We start from the raw sequence: 19,614 nt of genomic DNA on the forward strand, positions 1-19,614 counted from the left end.
GGTGACTTTAGGATGAAGTCAATACTCATTGACCTTTCCAAAACTCCTAGGGACCTTAAAAACTATGCACATGTGTTTATAGCATTATTTACTGAATATGTTAAGACCAGTGTTAAGACCTGCTGCTCAGAAAAAAAGATTCCTTTCAAAGTAGTACTGCTCACTAACAATGAACCTAGTCACCCTAGAGCTCTGATGGAGATGAACAAGGAGATTAATGTTGTTTTCATGCCTGCTAATACAACCTCTATTTTGCTGCCCATAGATCAAGGAGTAATTTTGACTTTCAAGTCTTATTACTTAAGAAATACATTTTGTAAGGCTCTAGCTGTCATAGAGATTCCTCTGATGGATCTGAGAAAAGTAAATTGAAAACTTTCTGGAAAGGATTCACCATTCTAAATGCCATTTAGAACATTTGTGATTAACAGAAGTAGGTCAAAATAGCAACATTAACAGGAGTTTGGAAGAAGTAGATTGCAACACTCATGGAGGAGTTTGAGGAGTTGAAGAATTCAGTGGAGAAAGTAACTGCAGATTTGATAGAAATAGCAAAAGAACTAGAATTGGAAGTGGAGCCTGAAGATGTGACTGAATTGCTGCAACCTCTTGATAAAACTTGAAGGGATGAGAAGTTGCTTCTCATTGATAAGCAAAGAAAATGGCTTCTTGAAATGGAATCTGCTGCTGATGAAGATGCTGTGAACATCATTGGAATTACAACAAAGGATTTAGAAAATTATATAGACTTAGTTGATAAAGCAGAGGGAGAGTTTGAGAGAATTGAATTCAATTATCAAGGATTTCATAGCTAGAGAGAAGTCAATAACTGGCTTCAAAGCTTCAAAGAGCAGGCTAACTCTCATAAAGTTTGAAAGAAGTTCTACTCAAACAGCATCGCATGCTACAGAGAAGTCTTCTGTAAAAGAAAGTGTCAATCAATGCAGCAAACTTCACTGTTGTCTCATTTTAAGAAATTGACACAGCCCCCTGTTGCTTTAGCTACCACCATCCTGATCAGTCAACAGCCATCAATATGTGTCAAATATTTTCTCTCAGTTTCTTGTTTATGTTTTCGTTTTCTTATCAAGATAAGACTTTCCAGCACCAAAAAAATTGCTGTTTGCTGATAGCTTAAATGATTGTTCACTAAAATATTTTCAATAAGGTATGTATATATATTTTTAGACATAATTCTATTGCACACTAACAGACTACAGTATAGTATAAACATAACTTTTATATCCACTGTAAAACTAAAAACTTATGACTCCCTTTATTGAGATAGAACTGAACCCACAATATCTTCAAAATATGCCTGTAGCTGGAATCATACAGCATGTGGCCTTTTCAGACTGGCTTCTTTAACATAATATGAACTTAAGGTTCCTCTATGTCTTTTAATGGTGGGCTAGCTCACTTATTGTTAGTGCTCAATAGTATTACATTGCAGGGATGTATCACAGTTTGTTTATTCATTCACCAGTTGGGCATGCTGGTTGTTTCCAACTTGTGGCAATTATGAATAAAGCTGCTATAAACATCCATGTGCAGGTTTATGTGTTGACATAAGTTTTCAACTCACTTCAGTAAATGTCAGGGAGCATAATTGCTGAATTATATATTAAGAGTATGTGTTTAGCTTTGTAAAAAAAAAAAAAAAAACTGCCAAACTGTCTTTCAAAGTAGTTGTAGTATTTTTAATTTCACCAGTAATGAATGGGAGTTTCTGTTACTCCACATACTCCACATCCACACCAGCATTTGGTATTGTCAGTGTTTGAATTATCACCATTCTAATTGGTGTGTAGTGGTATCTCATTGCTGTTTTAATTTTCAGTTTCCTAATGATATGTTAAGTAGATTTTCATACACTTATTTATCATCTGTGTATCTTCTTTGGTGAAGTATCTTTTCATTTTTTGCCCAGGATTTAATCAGTTTTTTTTAATTATTGAGTTTTAAGAGTTGTTTATGTATTTTGGATAGCAGTTCTTTATCAGATATGCAGTTTGGAAATATTTTCTCCCAGTCTCTTGATTGTGTTCTCATTCTCTTAACAGTATGTTTCACAGAGCAGTAGTTTTAGATTTTTTTTATTATGGTAAAAAAGAAAACATGTAACATAAAATTTACCATCTTAACCATTCTTAAGTATATAGGTCAGGAGTGTTAAGTATATTCACATTGTTGTGAAACAGATTTTTAGAACTGTTTATCTTGCATTATGAACCTCTGTACCCATTAAACAACAACTTTCCTTTCCCTCTCCTTCATTTCTTGCTAATCAACATTTTGCTTTCTAAGAATATGACTACTTTGTATGCCTCATATTAGTGGAATTATTCAGTATATTTCTTTGTGGATTGGCTTATGTTACTTAGCATAATCTTCTCAAGGTTTGCCTATGTTTTAGCATATGACAGAATTTCCTTTATTTTAAAGGCTGAACAATATTCCATTGTATGCATAGACCACATTTTGTTAATCTAGTCATTCATCAATAAACATTTGGGTTGCTTCCATCTCTTGGCTATAATGAATAGTGCTGCTGTAAAAAAGAATGTGCAGATATCTCTATGAGACCACGTTTTCCATTCTTTTGTATATATACTTAGAAGTAAGAGTGCTGGATCACATGCTTATTTATTTTTAATTTTTTAAGGAAATTCCATACCATTTTTCATACAAGTTGAATCATTTTACAATTCCATCAGTGGTGTACAGGGTCCCAATTTCTTCATATCCTTACCAACACTTGTTTTCTGTGTGTGTGTGTGTGTGTTGATTTTGTTTTGTTTTATTGGTTTTACTAGTTTTTTGCTTTTAAGTTTTTTATTGTTTTCGTTAGTAGTAGCTATTATAATGGTTGTGAGATGACTTTCTCATTTTGGTTGTGACTTGCTTTTCTTGGATAATTAGTGATGTTGAACATCTTTTCATATGTTTCTTGGCCACTAATATATCATCTTGGAGAAATGTCTATTCAAGTCATTTGCCCATTTTTAAGTTGTGTTATTTGATGTTTTGTTGTTGAGTTGTGAGAGTCTTTAAATATTCTGGATGTTACTCACTCTCCTATCAAATACATTATTTGTAAATTTTTCTTTCATTCCACAGGTTGTCTCTTCAGTCTTTTGAGTCCTTTGAGCACAAACCGTTTTTATTTAAGTTTTATGTAATCCCATTTGTCTATTTTCACTTTTCTTGACTGTGCTTTTGGTATTATATTCAAGAATTTATGCCAAATTTAATGTTGTGAAGTTTTTCTGCTATGTTGTCTGCCAGGAATTCTCTCATTTTATGCCTTACGTGAAAGACTTTAATTCATTTTGAATTAGTTTTGCATATGGTGTTATATAAGGGTCTAACTTCATGCTTTTGCATGTTGACATCCTATTTTCCCAACACCATTTATTAAAGACATTGTCTTTTTATCATTGAGTAGTTTTGACTCACTTGTCAAACATCATTTGACCATTGTATTAGTCCATTCTCACACTGCTATAAAGAAATACCTGAGACTGGGTAATTCATAAGAAAGGAGGTTTAATGAAGAAATATCTGAGGCTGGGTAATTCATTAAAAAGGAGGTTTAGTTGGCTCACAGTTCCACAGGCTGTACAGGAAGCATGATGCTGGCATCTGTTAGGTTTCTGAGGAGTCCTCAAGGAAACTTTCAATCATGGCAGAAAGTGAAAGGAAAGCAGGCATGTCTTACATGGCAGGAGCAGGAAAAAAAAAGTGGGGAGGTGCTACACACTTTTAAACAACCAGATCACAGGAGAACTCAATCACTATGAGGGGACCAGAACCAATGGGGAAATCCACCCCCACGATCCAATCACCACCTACCAGACCCCACCTACAACATTGGAGATTACAATTTGATGTGAGATTTGGGCGGCAACACAGATCCAAACCATATTAACCATATACATATTTATTCCTAGGCTTTCCATTTTCTTTCCTTGGTTTATTTTTCTTTCTTTATGTCAGTACCATGCTGTCTTAATTATGTGGCTTTGTGGTACATTTTTAAAAAGGAAGTGTGACTCCTCCAACTTTGATCTTTTTTTACAAAACTGTTCTGGCTATTTGCACCATAATTACAATAGCACAAGCTACCATTTTTGTCCTCATATTTACCTTTATGTGTAACAAATATGTTTGTTATATTTTTTGTGTAGCTTTGTATTGCTGTCTGACACCGTTTCATTTCAACTTAAAGGATGCCTTTTAGCATTTCCTTTAAAGAGGTCTACTTGTAATGTAATTCTGCAATTTTGGTTCATCTAGGAGAGTCTTTATTTCTTTTTCATTTTCAAAAAACAGTTTTGCTGCATACAGTATTTCAACATGCTGAATATGTTATCCCACTCCCTTATGGTCCATATAGCTTCTGCTGAGAAATGTGCTGATATTTATGGAAGCCCCCTTGTAGATAATGAATTGCTTTTCTCCTGCTGCTGTCAAGATTCTCTCTGTCTTTGACTTTAGACAGTTTGATTATGATGTGTCTATGTGTAGTGCAATGTGGACTTTTTCTAGTTGGAGTTCTTTGAGATTCTTGAACCTATATAGCCTCTTTCCTCAAATCTGGGAAGTTTTTGGCCATTATTTTCTTAAATAAGCTGCCCTCCTCTTTCTCTATTCTTCTTCTGGGACTTTTATAATGTGCATATTAGACTTCTTGAATGTCCGAAAGTCCCTTGGATTCTCTTTGCTGTTCCTCATTTTTTTTTTACCTTAGTAAGTTATTACCAAGTTTTGCTTATTCTTTCTTCAGCCTTATTAAGTCGGCTGTTGAGACCAGCTAATAATTTCTTCAGCGTACTTACGATATTTTCAAATGTGGAATTCCTATTTTATTCTTTTTTATGCTTTCTATCTCTTTGTTGATATTCTCCTTTTGTTCATGCATGTTTTTCTGATTTCATTCAGTTTATTATGTCTTTTAGTTCACTGAATATCTTTATAAGAGTTATTTTAGATTCTTTTTCAGACAGCTCACAGATTGCATTTATTTAGTCTTAATTTCTGGAGTTTTGGGTTTCTTTGATTTGACCATGTTTTCTAGTTTTTTAATATGCCTTGTAACTTTTGCCAGAATTTGGGCATTTAACAAAAACTACCACCTCTCACAATCTTTGTGTAACTGGCTTTAGGCAGAGAAAAGTCTTCGTCAGTTAGCCAGGCTAGAGGTTCTAGGACCTCTCAAACCTTTTCTAATCTCTTGCTGTCATTGATATTGGTCTTTAGAACTGCAGATCTAACATGCAATGGTGCTTGCCTGTTATTCAGCAGGTTCCAAACTTTGCCATTTATCTGTTAGTGCTTTAAGTCAAGCAAGACAGCAATCAGTCCCTAGGGTATCTCCCAGACAAGCCAAAATATTGAACCCACAGTCCACTTCTTTATCTCCGTTCCAAGAGAGGATCTCTGTGTGGAGGGCTTCCTCCCAGTTGCTCTATACTATATCACATCAGAGGAGTTGTATGAATGAGTGCGGCAAGCACCACACATTTTTTACCCCTTTCTCTGGGATCCATTCTTGGTTTTACAATGGCCAAGGTACTCTCACAGAGCTGCTCTAGTTTATATATTGTTGTTAACTAAATGTCTCTGAGGCAGAAAGAGGGTCTATAACTTCTTAGTCTGCCATCTTGCCGATATCACTCAAGTTTTTTTTGTTTTTTGTTTTTGTCTTTTTGAGACGAGAGTCTCACTCTGTTGCCCAGGCTGGAATGCAGTGGTGCAATCACAGCTCACTGCAGCCTCAAATTCCTAGGCTCAAGTGAGCCTTCTGCCTCAGCCTCTCAAGTAGCTAGGACTGCAAGTGAGAACCACCAAGACCACCTAATTATTTAACTTTTTTTTGTAGAGACAGCATCCCACCATATTGTCCAGGCTGGTCTCAAACTACGGGGCTCAAGCAATTCTCCTATCTTGGCCTTCCAAAGTGTTGGGATTATAGTCGTGAGCCACCACTCCCAGGCTCAGAAGTTTTTAATTGTAATGAAGTCCAATGTGTTTTTGTTTCTTTCATGTATTATGCCTTTTGTCTTGTATTTTAAAAGTCATCTTCAAACCCAAAGTCATCTGAATTTTCTTCTATATGTTATCTTCTAGGAGTTTGAGTTTTGTATTTTACATTTAGGTCTATGATCTACTTTAAGCTAAATTTTGTGAAGGATGTAGTTTCTGTGTCTAGATTCTTTTGGTTTTTCTTTTGTTTTGTTTCTTTTCCATGTGGATATCAAAGTGTTTTAGCACTATCTGTTAAAAGATCTATATTTTCTCCATTGTATTGTTTTTGTGTCTTTGTCAAGGAACAAAGTCACAAAATTTATTTATTTATTTAAATTTATTTTCATTTATTTATTTATTTATTTATTTATTTTTTTTTTTGACAGAGTCTCGCTCTGTCATCCAGGCTGGAGTGCAATGGCATGATCTCGGCTCACTGCGACCTCTATCTCCCAGGTTCAAGCAATTCTCCTGCCTCAGCCTCCCAAGTAGCTTGGATTACAGGCACTTGCCACCATGCCCAACTGATATTTTTGTATTTTTAGTAGAGACAGAGTTTCACCATGTTGGCCAGGCTGGTCCCGAACTCCTGACCTCAGGTGATCCACCCACCTCTACCTCCCAAAGTGCTGGGATTACAGGCGTGAGCCACTGTGCCCGGCCCACAAAATATATTTATGTAGTTCTATTTCTGGACTGTGTTCTGTTCCATTGATCTGTTTGTCTATCATGTGTTTTTGCAGGATAATTCTTAAAGTTTCTGAAATATTTCTTACATCTAAGTAAATGTATATAGTTCTACAAGATATGCAGTATAAGAAGGTGAACACTAAGTCAGCATTAATGTAAGGGATAGAACATTGTCAATATAGTAAAGCTTCCACACACCCCTTACTGAAGAATATACCTACCTGACTTCCAAGCTTAATTCCAATATTATATTTATCATTCCGTTGCTTTTATTGTAGTTTACTACAAATACATATCTAAAATTAAACATTAAATTGTTGATTTGAATGGTATCATCCTGAAAAGACCCATTGTCTTTTCATTGTTTTACTGTTAGAATCTAGTACAAAGACTGAGAAAGTAGAAATAGCATGGGTTTTATTTGTTTGCTGGTTTATTTTTACTATTACTTGAAATAATACAAAAGAATGTGTTATCATACTGAAATACCCAGCTGCTCTCTAAGGCACCTATAAAGGATTTTCCATTTGACAAATTAGGGCTACAGGGCTGCTTTGAAAAGCTTCTTTGATGTAGTTGTACCCCTGGAATAGTAGACTGAGGATCAGAGTCATTGTATTCCTGACTGTTCCATTGTCACTGACAACGCAATAGTCTACCTTACATTACTGTTTTGGTTTCACTTCAGGGAGAACTACATTTGAGATTTCTTGAAACTTTCCACTTCCAGAATGTTTACATTTTTTACTCCCAACAATCACTGGCATGCTGAATTAATGTTTTAGATAAAACAAAGAAGTCAGCTACTGATAAAGATCCCATCTCTTCCCTGTGTTCAAATGGCAATTCTTTAATTACTCTATTGCTGTAAAATAGAAAACTTGTGGTATGGGGTATAGGAGAGAGGCCAGCATCATAAGGGCAATAAGATGTGGCTGAACACTCTCCACTTAATTGAAATTTGTTTCCTAAAAATTCCGGAAAATACCTGACAAAGTTTGTATTCATCTTTACGACCTGGAAGAGTAATCTCCAATTTTTCCCTACCTTTGATGGTTGTTGGAATCCTCTAACTATCATGATTTTGTTTTGGTGATTTTTTTTCCATTCTGCTCCAAACCACAGTTTTTGCTGCTGTTAGCTGCACCTCCTGCAAGATCTAGTCTAGACTTGTCTCTCTGCTGAAGGTGTCATTTTTTTAAATCCACTTTTCTAGGGGCTAGCTGTCCTCAGCTTACCAAAGGATTATAAGGTTAACCAAAATCCTAGGCAATGTAGAACAGATAAAGTAAAATCTTTCCTCATCCATCACAAAGTTCATGGCCAACACTCCTATGAAAAAAAAAAATAACAAGAGAATAACATAGCAAATTTAATTAACCAAAGTTTGACGTAACATGAGAGCCTTTAGAAATGAGGACCCAGAGAAAATTGTGTTTTTTTATGTGAAGTCTGATGAAAGAAGTAAATGGTTGTAAAGAAACATGAACATACAGAAGGGATATGACCTAATGATAATAAACTAGGGGAGAACGCAGCAAGCTTTATGTGTTAGATTCTTCTCTGTGTGACTGTGTGACATTCCTTCCCCCTGTGTACGGAGCAGGACACCTGTCCCATGACGGTCTTTTGACCTACTTACAGAGGACAGCCCTCACAGAGAAAGGTAGAAAAAGTCAGGGAGTGACCTCCAAGTTATCTTATTTCGGGTAGCATAGCCCACACCCTGTCAGTGATAATAAATAAAATAAAGAAGAAAAGCAGGCAATTTGAAGGGCAATAGTCTGGTTTAACAATTATTATTTTAGAATTCAGAAAATGAGCTTTAACATATAGTTGCTATTAATTATGAGCTGTGCCTTCTTAATCAAATGATTTGTTTTATTTACACAGTGGCATAGATAATATTTGCTTCACATGGTCACTGTTTTATTTTTTTAAGATGATATGATTGAATTCACCGTCTGATCTCCAATGGCCTAAGTGACTATAAGTATTTAAAAATAATTCTTGGGGCCTGACAAAGGTTTGGAAGGTATGTGGTTAAATTGCAGCTACTGTGAGGTTTTTGACACTATGTTTAAAAATAGTTATATTCTTGTAAAAATAAATGCACATGGAAATGAACAATGTATACTAAGTAGGAGGAATAAAATATATTAAAAGAATCAGAGAAGTAGTTGTTAAAAAAACAGAATGGATACATTATGGCAAAATTTGCCTCTAGTTTTCAGACAGGTCATTGACATGGGAAATATATTGGATTCTTTATCTTGTCATTTCTGATTAGAAAAAAATTAATCTTACAAGTATGTTTGAAGAGATCTGGTGTAGCAATAAATACCCCAAATTCTAGTAAATATAATACCACTTTTATGTTAATGTTATCATTACATTTCATGTACAGCTGCAGTTTCCACTAAAGTCCTCATTATGCTTCATGTAAATTTCTACACATTTAAAAATATACAGCAATATGTGAATATATGAAAATGTCTTTTACTGTAAGATCAATTTTCTCTTATTTTACAATGGGAGATTTCAATGGAGGAGAAACCCAAATGTCAAAATCCTGAGTTTTTTTAGCTAGGATTTTGACTATTCCAGTGCCTCTAGAAACAAATTTACTAAGTCATTTTTTTCAGATTCAAAAAAAAGCTTTTGTTTCTCTCACCATAATGGTATCTGTGTAAACTGACTTTGTGTTTTGTCAAAATACTTTATGAGTGTTGCCAAAACATGACCTCCCCTAATAAAGTGACTTATTCTGGTGAAAAGCCTGCTCCTCATGACTTCTTAGTCTCCTCCTTCTGCTCCTTGGAAATCTTATTTTTCACTGGATTTGCCCTTCCTTTCCCTTCCCTCCCCTCCCCTCCCTTCCCTTCTTCCCTTCCCTTCCCTTCCTTTCCTTTTTGTTTTTGAGACACGGTCTTACTCTATTGCCCAGGCTAAAGTGCACTGGTGTGATTACTGCTCACTGCAATATCAACCTGCCAGGCTAAAATGATCCTCCCACTTCAGCCTCCTGAGTAGTTGGGACTACATGCCCAGCTACTTTTTTTATTATTATTTTTTGTAGAGATGGGGTCTGTGTTGGCCAGGCTGGTCTTGAACACCTGTGGTCTCAAGTGATCCTCCCACCTTGGCCTCCCAAAGTGCTGAGATTACAGGCATGAGCCACCACACTTAGCCTAGATTTGTTTCTTTTTAAATTTATGTGTGTAAAAATAATTTACTACATGCTTAATTTAAATATATTCTTGGGACTACTGTTTTGAAGTTGATTTAATTGAATTTATTATTTCTCTTGAGAAATTTTATCTTCTTACCAAGTGCTTCATGTATCTGTACACACATACACACATACACACACACATATATACAAACACACACTATTTATTTGCTTCATACTTCCAGAGAACTAAAGTATGTTTACTCAGGGAAAAACAAAATGATAAAGGGGAACATGCAACTGGATAGTAATTTCTGAAGCAGTCTTTCCCTACTTTATGTATAATAACTGTGAACAACAACAACAAAAAAAACCAGAAAAATGTGAAGTTATCAGTGTATTGCTAGAAACTGAGTAACATTTTCACTAACTGAAAGACAATAAATTGTTATTAAGAAACTCAATTTGTGTGGCATAGGAAAGAGCATGGCCTGGTCTACAAAAGCCAAGATGTTTTAAGACATTTTGTCCCTTCTGCACTCTTTTCCCCATGATCAGAAATGCAAGATCCTTCTAAACAGAAAACACGGTGTATGTATCTCTCCTGCAAGGATGTTCCTCTGTGAGGTGGACAAAGTGCTGTTCTCCTCAAGTATCCTTGAGTACTCTCTATACAAATTCATACAGAGACCATGGAATCCAAAAACAAATAAACCAGAGCAGTGAGAGCTGATGGTGGCATACTGAATGCTGGGAAACACAGACCACATCATTAAAATGTAGCAAAGTAGTAGAGACAGAGTGAGATTTAGATGCTCCAAACTTAGAGTTTCAGCTTTTTATATGTTTAAAATGTATTTAGAAAGCCCAAGAACTAAGCACAAGAGGTAAAAGAGAATCTTTCTTCAAATAGATAGGTGTATTATGAACATTTAAAATACGCTTAGATACAGAAGAAAGGGGTTCATTAATTGGCGAGTTCATCAATCTTCTCTAGATATATAAAGGGAATTTGGCCATCACTTAAGTGAACCATATAGGCAAGGACAATTCATTCATGTGTCAGACGGATAACGTCCAGGTTTATTTTTAATCTTTCAACAATGATTGATGAGTACAACAACAACAAAACATTTTACATATATAAAATTATCCATTTACCAAATATTGATTGTGCTAATGTTTGTTCTTTACCCTAGGATGCCTTTAGGGAAAGAATAGTCAAAAATGTAAAGATAAGAAGATAAGATCAAAAGACAGCCATCAGAGATAGAGTGGATTAAGAAAAGATGACTAAAATATAAATTTTTTAAACAGAAATAGAAATAGGATGGTTAGAGAAATAGGATCTTCATTAAAGACAGTAAATAAAAGCTATAGTGTGACCCTCTTCTCAACTGTTTCTTCCAGGTGCCTTTGTGCTCCACTTATTGCTATCATTCTTCCAGACAATTTGTTCACGTGGACAGCTGCACCCCACCTTTCATTTTCAGGGTAAACATTAGTACCACCAATGGCACTTTCTCAAGACCACCAACTCTGGTGCTAATCTCCAGCCAAAATCAATAGGAAAATACTTCCACTGTTTTGATCAGTGTTTTTTTTTGTTTGTTTGTTTGGTTTGGTTTGAGACAGGGTTTGGCTTTGTTGCCCAGGCTGGAGTATCACGGTGTGATCTCAGCTCATTGCAAACTCTGCCTCCTAGGTTCAAGCAATCCTCCTACCTCAGCTTCCCAAGTAGCTGGGACTACAGTCATGTGCTACCACACTGTCTAATTTTTGGATATTGTAAAGACAACATGTTGCCCAGGCTGGTCTCAAACTCCTGGGCTCAAGCAATCCTCTTAACTCGGCCTCCCAAAGTGTTGGGATTCCAGGTGTAACCAGCATGCCCAGCCAAGTGATCGATGTCTTTAGAGGATTTTATTTTCTTTGTTTCAGCTGAATTTTCAAGGTCTTAGCCTTGTAAGGAAAGTTTTCCTTTTATAATGTAGTCCTTTCTCTAGAGTACATTTGCTCTTTGGGAAGGAAATATTTTGTGTGTTTAATTGTGATAGTGTTCTCTCCTTTAAAAAAGTTGAAATCCTAATACTCCAGAACTTAGAACATGACATTATTTGGAAAAGGGTTGCAGATGTAATTAGTTAAGATGAGTTCACACTGGAGTTGGATAGGCAGTTCTTAATCAATATGACTGGTCTTCTTATTAGAAGAGAAGAGAGACACAGAAGGAAGATGGCCACATGAAGACACAAGGAGGATGCCATGTGACGATGGAGATAGAAATTGGAGTGATGGATCTACAAGCCAAGGACCCGAAGGATTGCCAGCTGTCATCAGAAACTAGAAGACAGCCCTGGAATAGATTCTCCCTCAGAACTCTCCAAAGTAACCAACCTTGCTGACACCTAAATTTCAGACTTACAGTCTCCAGAGGTGTGAAAGATTAAATTTCTGTTTTCTCACACCACCTGGTCTGTGGTACTTTGTCAGAGGAGCCATAGCAAACTGATATAGGATCTAATCTTGCAACAATGACTCCTGGCTGCCAGCAGTCCCAGGTGTTCAGTCCGCACCTTTTTTTCAGATCTTTTTTTTTTTTTTTATCGTAATCTTTTTCCAAGGGATCCAGTTTCTTTTCTTCTAGTCTGTCCCCATCCAGGCACTCTTAACTATGAATAAGATTCAAGCTCTACCCTATAAAAACACACATGTCATTGAAAATCAAGGATTATTTGAGCAATAGTGTCCATATTCTTAAATATTCCATGACAAAAGCTACAATGCCAGGAACACACACATTCCTTCTGTGAAGATACTAAAGAATAAATTATTCAATAATACTCATTAAAGCCTGGTAAGGTAGAATTTATTCAGGACCATTGTGATAGGTATAAGGACCACTTCAATGATATTTTGCAGTGAGAAAGAGAGATTGAGCTCAACTGCAAATAAAACATGGCAAGTGTGAATTCATAGCCCACAAAGGTCAGGGGTAGGGGTCAGTGAATAAAAAATTAAAGGTAAGAAGGAATTCTGACTAAACTGACTTATCAGGATTTTTTCTGAAGACAGGCTAGGGTAACTAAATATCGTCTGGGAGATAATGGAAGTTGAGGAAGCTGATCACATATCGAGGGTGATCACACATCAAAGGAAGGGGGTTATTCTTGATAAACTGACTTAGCAGAGTTCTTGCTAAAGCTGGATTTTATAAGAAAGTGCACAGATGGGCCTAGGAAAACATTCAGGAGACTGACTAAAGTTTGGTCAAGCAGAGAATCTTAGCCAAAGACACACTTAACCTCACAGAGCGGTTTAACAGAGACACATCTCTGATAACAGCCATATGACTTACATGCATTTTTTTTTTTTCAAACAGGGTCTTCCTCTGGGAGATCACAGCTCATTGAAGCCCTGATTGCCCTGGCTCAAGTCATCCTTCCACCTCGGTTATAATAATAACCAATCCTCTCAGAAATGTGAGAATGGTTCCTGCTTTAGCCTCCCAAGTAGCTGGGACTACAGGTGTGTGCCACCATGCCTGGCTAATTTTTTGATTTTTTTGTAGAGATGAGGTCTCACTGTGTTGCCCAGGCTGATCTAGAATTCCTGGGCTTCAAGCAATCCTCCTGCCTTGGTCTCCCAAAGTACTGGGATTATAGGCATGAGCCACCACAACTGGCCGGACTTACATATATTTTCAAAATATTCATGCATATAATGTGCAAAATATTTTTTATTTTTGTATATTTTCCCTATATATGTTAAAATATTTTTTTATCTTTATGTTGTCTATCATGCCTAGGAAAAAAAAAACCTCAGAAATGTGAGAATTTTTCCTAGTTTAATCTCTGAGGTTTTAACTATTTTTTTCTTTACTTCTAAATTTAGTTTTGAATCAGCATTCAGTTTGCTTAAGTACCCCAAACATTGGGACAGATAACCTTGTACTTTTTCTCCTGAAGTGATGTCTAAACTTGAGAGAATTTTTAAAACTTATGAGTGATTTCTCAAAGAATTTATCTCATTTGAAATTACGGAGATCATGCTGATCCTATAAACCATTAGATCCCATGGAGAAATGTTAGCTATAGGGCTGCAGTGATCAGATTGCTCTAGATGCAACAAATCTTTTCTTTACTAGATCAGTAACCTAACAGGTTTTGTTTCTTTCCTGGCTCTGTTTTAGCCCTGTCTCTTTTTCTACCTCATATCATCCATTCTCCAGAAGCTAATATTACTCATCATTTTCATCACAAGTTCATGCACTCAGGCATGGAAACCCAATAATATATTCTGATACCTACATATAACTTACATAATAAAATGCAACATTATATTTAAAAACTAGTCTTCTGTTTTAAAAATTGCTGTGTGTATGTTGAAGAATCTTGTTTACCATGTTAAAGAGTTTGAATTTTGTCTTGAAAGTGCTGAATACTTATTAAAGGGTTTTGTGATAGAAAATAAAAAATACTATATTTCTAGTTTTGAAAGACTGAGGCTAATGGTGACAAGTAAAGAACATGAATTAGAGAGGTGATTCTAGCTCCTAGATATAAATAATCATGGTGACTTTCAAAGTAACAAATGTACTAGACAAAGTTAAACAGGTAAGAAAGGATTTATTCGAGACTACTACAATAGGGAGAGAGACTAAGGTCAACTAAGTAGAAGCAAAAGGTGAGAAGGTTTTGAAGCACTTGGTTGATCCAGTGAAAAAGAAGTTATGGTGAAGATTAATCAATGGGATGTTTTGAGCATATTGAGTCGTTCCTGAGTTTGCAAATGCTTTTCCTTGTGATTAGGCCATCTGTGTTAGCAAATCAGCATACCCACAGAAATTAGGCTACTACTCTCCTATAGAGAATGGAGGATAGAAGTGTTATCTTCTTCATGTTTACATTTCAAAGAGATGGTTCCCAGCCCTTTGAGACAGACATTTTCTGGGTTGTGAACTGGAAAGAGGCTATTTACAGCCATTTCAAAGGAACAGAAAAAGAGTATACAATTGGCAAGTTTTCTACAGTAAATGCTCTAAGCAAAGGGGGATCAGGAGCCTAAAGGTAGAAGAAGCCTGTTTAAAATGTGTCAAACTGAGGAAAACATTGATTCCATGTTGGTTAGTAGTCATTAATCTTTAATATATTCTTGGAACTGTGTTATTTAATAATCTCATTAAATATTTAGAACAATTTTGTAAAAAAAAAGATATTTATCTCCATTTTACAGAAAAATAAAATCTTGTAAGGGTAAAGTCACTTGCACAAGGTCGTCCAACTGGTAAAGAGCAGTTTATGATTTTTTTTGAGACAGGGTCTTGCTCTCTCATTCAGGCTGGAGTGAAGTGGTACATTCATAACTTGCTGCAACCTCGATCTCCTGAGTTCAAGCAATCCTCCCGCTTCAGCCTCTTGAGTAGCTATACAGGTGCACACCACCATGCCCAGCTAATTTTTTTAAAAAAATGTTGTAAAGCTGGAATCTCACTATGTTGCCTAGGCTGGTTGTGAACTCCTGGGTTCAAGCGATCCTTCTGCCTCAGCCTCCCAAAATGCTGGGATTACAGGTGTGAGCCACCATGCCCAATCACAGTTGTGATTTCTATCCAGGTTCATCCGTCCATCTGAAGCTCATACTCTCATCATTAAATTACCATGTCTAGAGACATGGGGACTGCTGTGTATTTTATTGCTGGATGTAAGTTGAGAAAAATAAATTTTGAGGTTGTGGCAGTGAGGATGACAAGGTAAGAACATATTTCAGGGCTATTTGGTAGTTAGAGTAGAGAGGTCTTTGTGATTATCTATGTGTACCAGATGAAAACTACATTAAATATTAGATTTCTGGATTTTAAAAATGAATTAAATGATGGTAACTTTCGCAAAGATGGAAAAGACAGGATGAGTTGTCTGGAAAACTAAAGTAAGTTTGGTTCGGGAGAAGTGAATTCAGCTGTGATAATTAGGTAAAAAAAGAATAAGGGATGAAAAAGTAGTATAGATTGTATAGTCACTGACATACAAGTTGAAGCCATTGGGGTAGAAGCAACTGCTCAGGAATAGTGAGTAGTGAGAAGAGGAAAGAATAGAAAAGAGTGTTTTGGTCAGGAACAAGAAATGCTTGAATTAGTCAGGTTAGCCATGATGAGCTGTATTGTCAACTATAGCAACTGCCATTGGTTTCAGAAAATTAGAGATAATCACATTTCCAATTGTGCTAAAGGCAAAGTCTTCTAATATGAAGGTGTTTTATCAGATTACAAAGCACACCTATATTTACTCATGACAGCCTAAGATTCCTTATTCCTTATCTCATTTAATGGGAATGAAGACCCAAGGCTCAAGGGAAAACTATTTTTATGCTTAGATTCAATGAAGAGTGAACAGTTATCTAAAAATGAAACTGGTAAAAGACCGAAGGGAAACTCAGCAAGGCCAATCTGTTTAGATTTTTCTTGGCCTCTCTCTGTGCAGCATTTTCTCCTTCTGGGTGTGATGCAGGACCTTTTCCAGGATGGGAGTCTTATGACCTACCATCGAGCAAGATAGGCAGAGGCTTTCTGTAAGGCCAACTCTTACATAGAAAGTCAGGGAAAGTTTCAATAATATTTTCATGTCTTATGGCTGATTTTGGAGGGAAATTGGTTCTAATATCTATGATCCACCTTGGGGAAGAAGAATTCTCATTTCAAAAACAGCAAGGATTGAAAGAGACATGAAAATGTTAATAACTTTAGAAATATTAATTTTGCTCCTTGTAATTTTCTCTAGTACAATAGTACAATAGACAAAAGAAAAATAACACACAGAGATAGCTACCACATAATTGTGTAAAACAAAAAATAATTATATTTAGAGACAGATATTAGTTTTTGTTTAGATATAATAAATATAATTATTTTTTGTTTGTTTTTTGTTTGTGTGTACACACACACACACACACACACACACACACATATATGTATTTTCCAAGAATAATTTGGTAAATAATGACTCATACATGTTATAAAATATTATGTCATCAAGAAATTTTTATACTTGTAAACCAAAAATAAAATCTTAAGCCCCTGTAACAGACTGAAGGGACACCTTCTGGGTCAAGGAGACCTCAGAGAAACCAGAAAAACTGAATTCCCAGTCACAGTGGGAGGGAGGCTAGATATACCTTATTATACCTGCTCCCTTTTGGAGTTTAGGCACAACTGACCAAAGTTAACATTAAAATAAGGATCATAAGACTGACAAAACAGACTCTGTGGCAAGAAGATACAAAATTCCAACCTGATTCTGATATAGCATCACATGACAGATAGCATGCCCTCAAGGAAATCAAAATATTTTACCCCAAAATATACTTCTTTGACACATTTTTAAATGGCCCTGCAAAGCCATCTTTTATGGGGGAAATTTGTATCTGTAAAGAATCTCCATTAATGCATGCAGTCAGGACTTTCCTGGGTCTAGGCTAGATTAACTGAGTTTGATGTTTTTTAAGGTCCCAAAAGAGACATATGAGACTTTAAATGTCTATTCTCTCTGAAAGCTGTTACCTGGATGCTTCATTTAAATAACAAGAACCTTGGTCTCTCAACCCCCACTTAATGCTTAACTCAAGCATTTTTTTTCTACTGAATTCAAGTCTTTCAGCAAAGCTTAATTCTTTCAACCAATTGCCAAAAAGAAATTCTTTGAATCCTCCTGTAACCTGTAAGCCAGCCACTGCCCCGGCAACCACCACTTCAAGGCATCCCACCTCTTTAGGCTGAGCCAAAGTATACCTTTCATGTATTGATTTATGACTTTTAACTACAGTTCCTCTCTCCCTAAAATGTATAAAACCAGCCTGTAACCTGACCACCTCTGACACTCCTTCTCAGGACTTTTTGAGACTGTTTTCTGGACCATGGTCACTCATACTGGCTCAGAATAAACCTCTTTAAATATTTTATATAATTTGTTTTTTCAACATAATATTATATATTATTTATTCTTCCCACAAAAAATCAAAAGATGAGTCACTGGATTAATAGAAAAACTTAGAATAAATGCAGCAAGCAAGAGGTAGGTATTCAGAATGTATGAATAATTTTTAAAAAAAATTTTAAGAAGTCAAATCCAAGAGAAAATGAGTAGATAAAATTATAGGCAAATTACATACACACACAGAAACACATACAAAGAAACTTTATTGGCAAATCAAACAAACAAAAAACCTCAATCTCCTTAGTAGCAAATGAAATGGAAAAACAAAGTTTTACCAAATATTTGGAAGTATCAAATTTTGGTGAGAATGTCAGAAATTAAAATGGTCTTAGTGGGAATAAATAAAATTAAATCATTTGGAAAGTTATCTGTATATTCTGTAAGAAATGTCAGTTCCAATAGTATTTTATCTGCTGTAATAACAATGGCAACCAACTCTCAGTGGCCTGAAATAATAATGTATGTTGTATTCATTTCACAGTGCCATGAGAAGTAGAGGGGAGTTGGGAGCTTTGCTCCATGTGTCATTCATAGGGACAAGGATCCTTTCATCCAGTAGTCCTACCATCCCTGAGTCATCCATGTAACCAGCTACATTTGGCTAGTAGATGAGAAATGAAAACGAGAACATCAATGATTCCTTTAGATGTTTTAGGGTCCTGCTAGGAAGAGAATCTATCACTTCCATGGAGATGCTATTGGTCACAAGTAAATGACCTGATTCCACATAAGGGAAGACTATATAATGTGGCCTAGTTTTACACTGAGGAGAAAAACAAAATGAGTTACTGTGTACTTCTAGAGAAAATCACATGCATGTAGCAAAGACATATAAGAACTCTATTACAGCATTGTTTATAATTTAAAAGAAAAAGGAAAAAGGAAAAAGAACTATGTCCATGAACAGAAGGAATGAAAAATTTGTGATTTAGTCACTAATGGAATATTGTATAAATTTTCAAATAAATAAACTAAAAATGTACAAGCCAATTTGTCTTTCAAAAACATAAGGCATGTAAGAAAATAATATTACAAAAGCATAAGTAGAGCCTTATAACATTTGTGTAAATCAAAAAAGCACAATTAAACTCTATGTGTATGTCCTAAATGGATGTTCAAAAAGTATAAAAGTATGGATGGGAAAAATACACACAGAAATTGTGAGATGGGAAGAGAATGATTCGGAAAGTTTAAAAAGAATATTTGTACTGATATTTTACAATTGATAATGGGAAATTCTATTAATTCTGACCAAACATGAGTCTAAAGGTGATCATTAAAAAAACTCAGGGCTGGGCGCGGTGGCTCACGCCTGTAATCCCAGCACTTTGGGAGGCCGAGGCGGGTGGATCTCAAGGTCAGGAGATCGAGACTAGCTAACACAGTGAAACCCCATCTCTACTAAAAATACAAAAAATAAGCCGAGCGTGGTGGCAGGCACCTGTAGTCCCAGCTACTGGGGAGGCTGAGGCAGGAGAATGGCGTGAACCCGGGAGGCGGAGCTTGCAGTGAGCCGAGATCGCACCACTGCACTCCAGCCTGGGCGACAGAGCAAGACTCCGTCTCAAAAAAAACAAAAAAACAAACAAAAAAAAAACTCAGTAGGAAATATATAAAGGAACTTTGCCAAGCATCACACAGATACCAAGATAATGAGGAACAATGAGACCAAGCTCTGGGATGATAAAAAATTAAAGAGATGATGAAAACTGAGAGAACTGAGGCCACTACTCA

The 19,614-nt window shown here is 35.9% G+C and overlaps 1 long non-coding RNA gene across 1 annotated transcript in view; it reads left to right on the forward strand.

Annotated features, from left to right (window-relative positions):
* Positions 1 to 12,358, forward strand: part of LOC134807190 (uncharacterized) — a 268,835-nt gene extending 256,477 nt beyond the window's left edge. Inside the window, exon 3 of the long non-coding RNA XR_010146980.1 lies at positions 12,103 to 12,358. This is a non-coding gene — a long non-coding RNA (uncharacterized LOC134807190). The remainder of the gene's footprint in view (positions 1 to 12,102) is intronic.
* The last annotated feature ends 7,256 nt before the right edge of the window (positions 12,359 to 19,614 follow it).

Source organism: Pan troglodytes, chromosome 8, assembly GCF_028858775.2.
Source record: "Pan troglodytes isolate AG18354 chromosome 8, NHGRI_mPanTro3-v2.0_pri, whole genome shotgun sequence".
NCBI lineage: Eukaryota > Metazoa > Chordata > Mammalia > Primates > Hominidae > Pan > Pan troglodytes.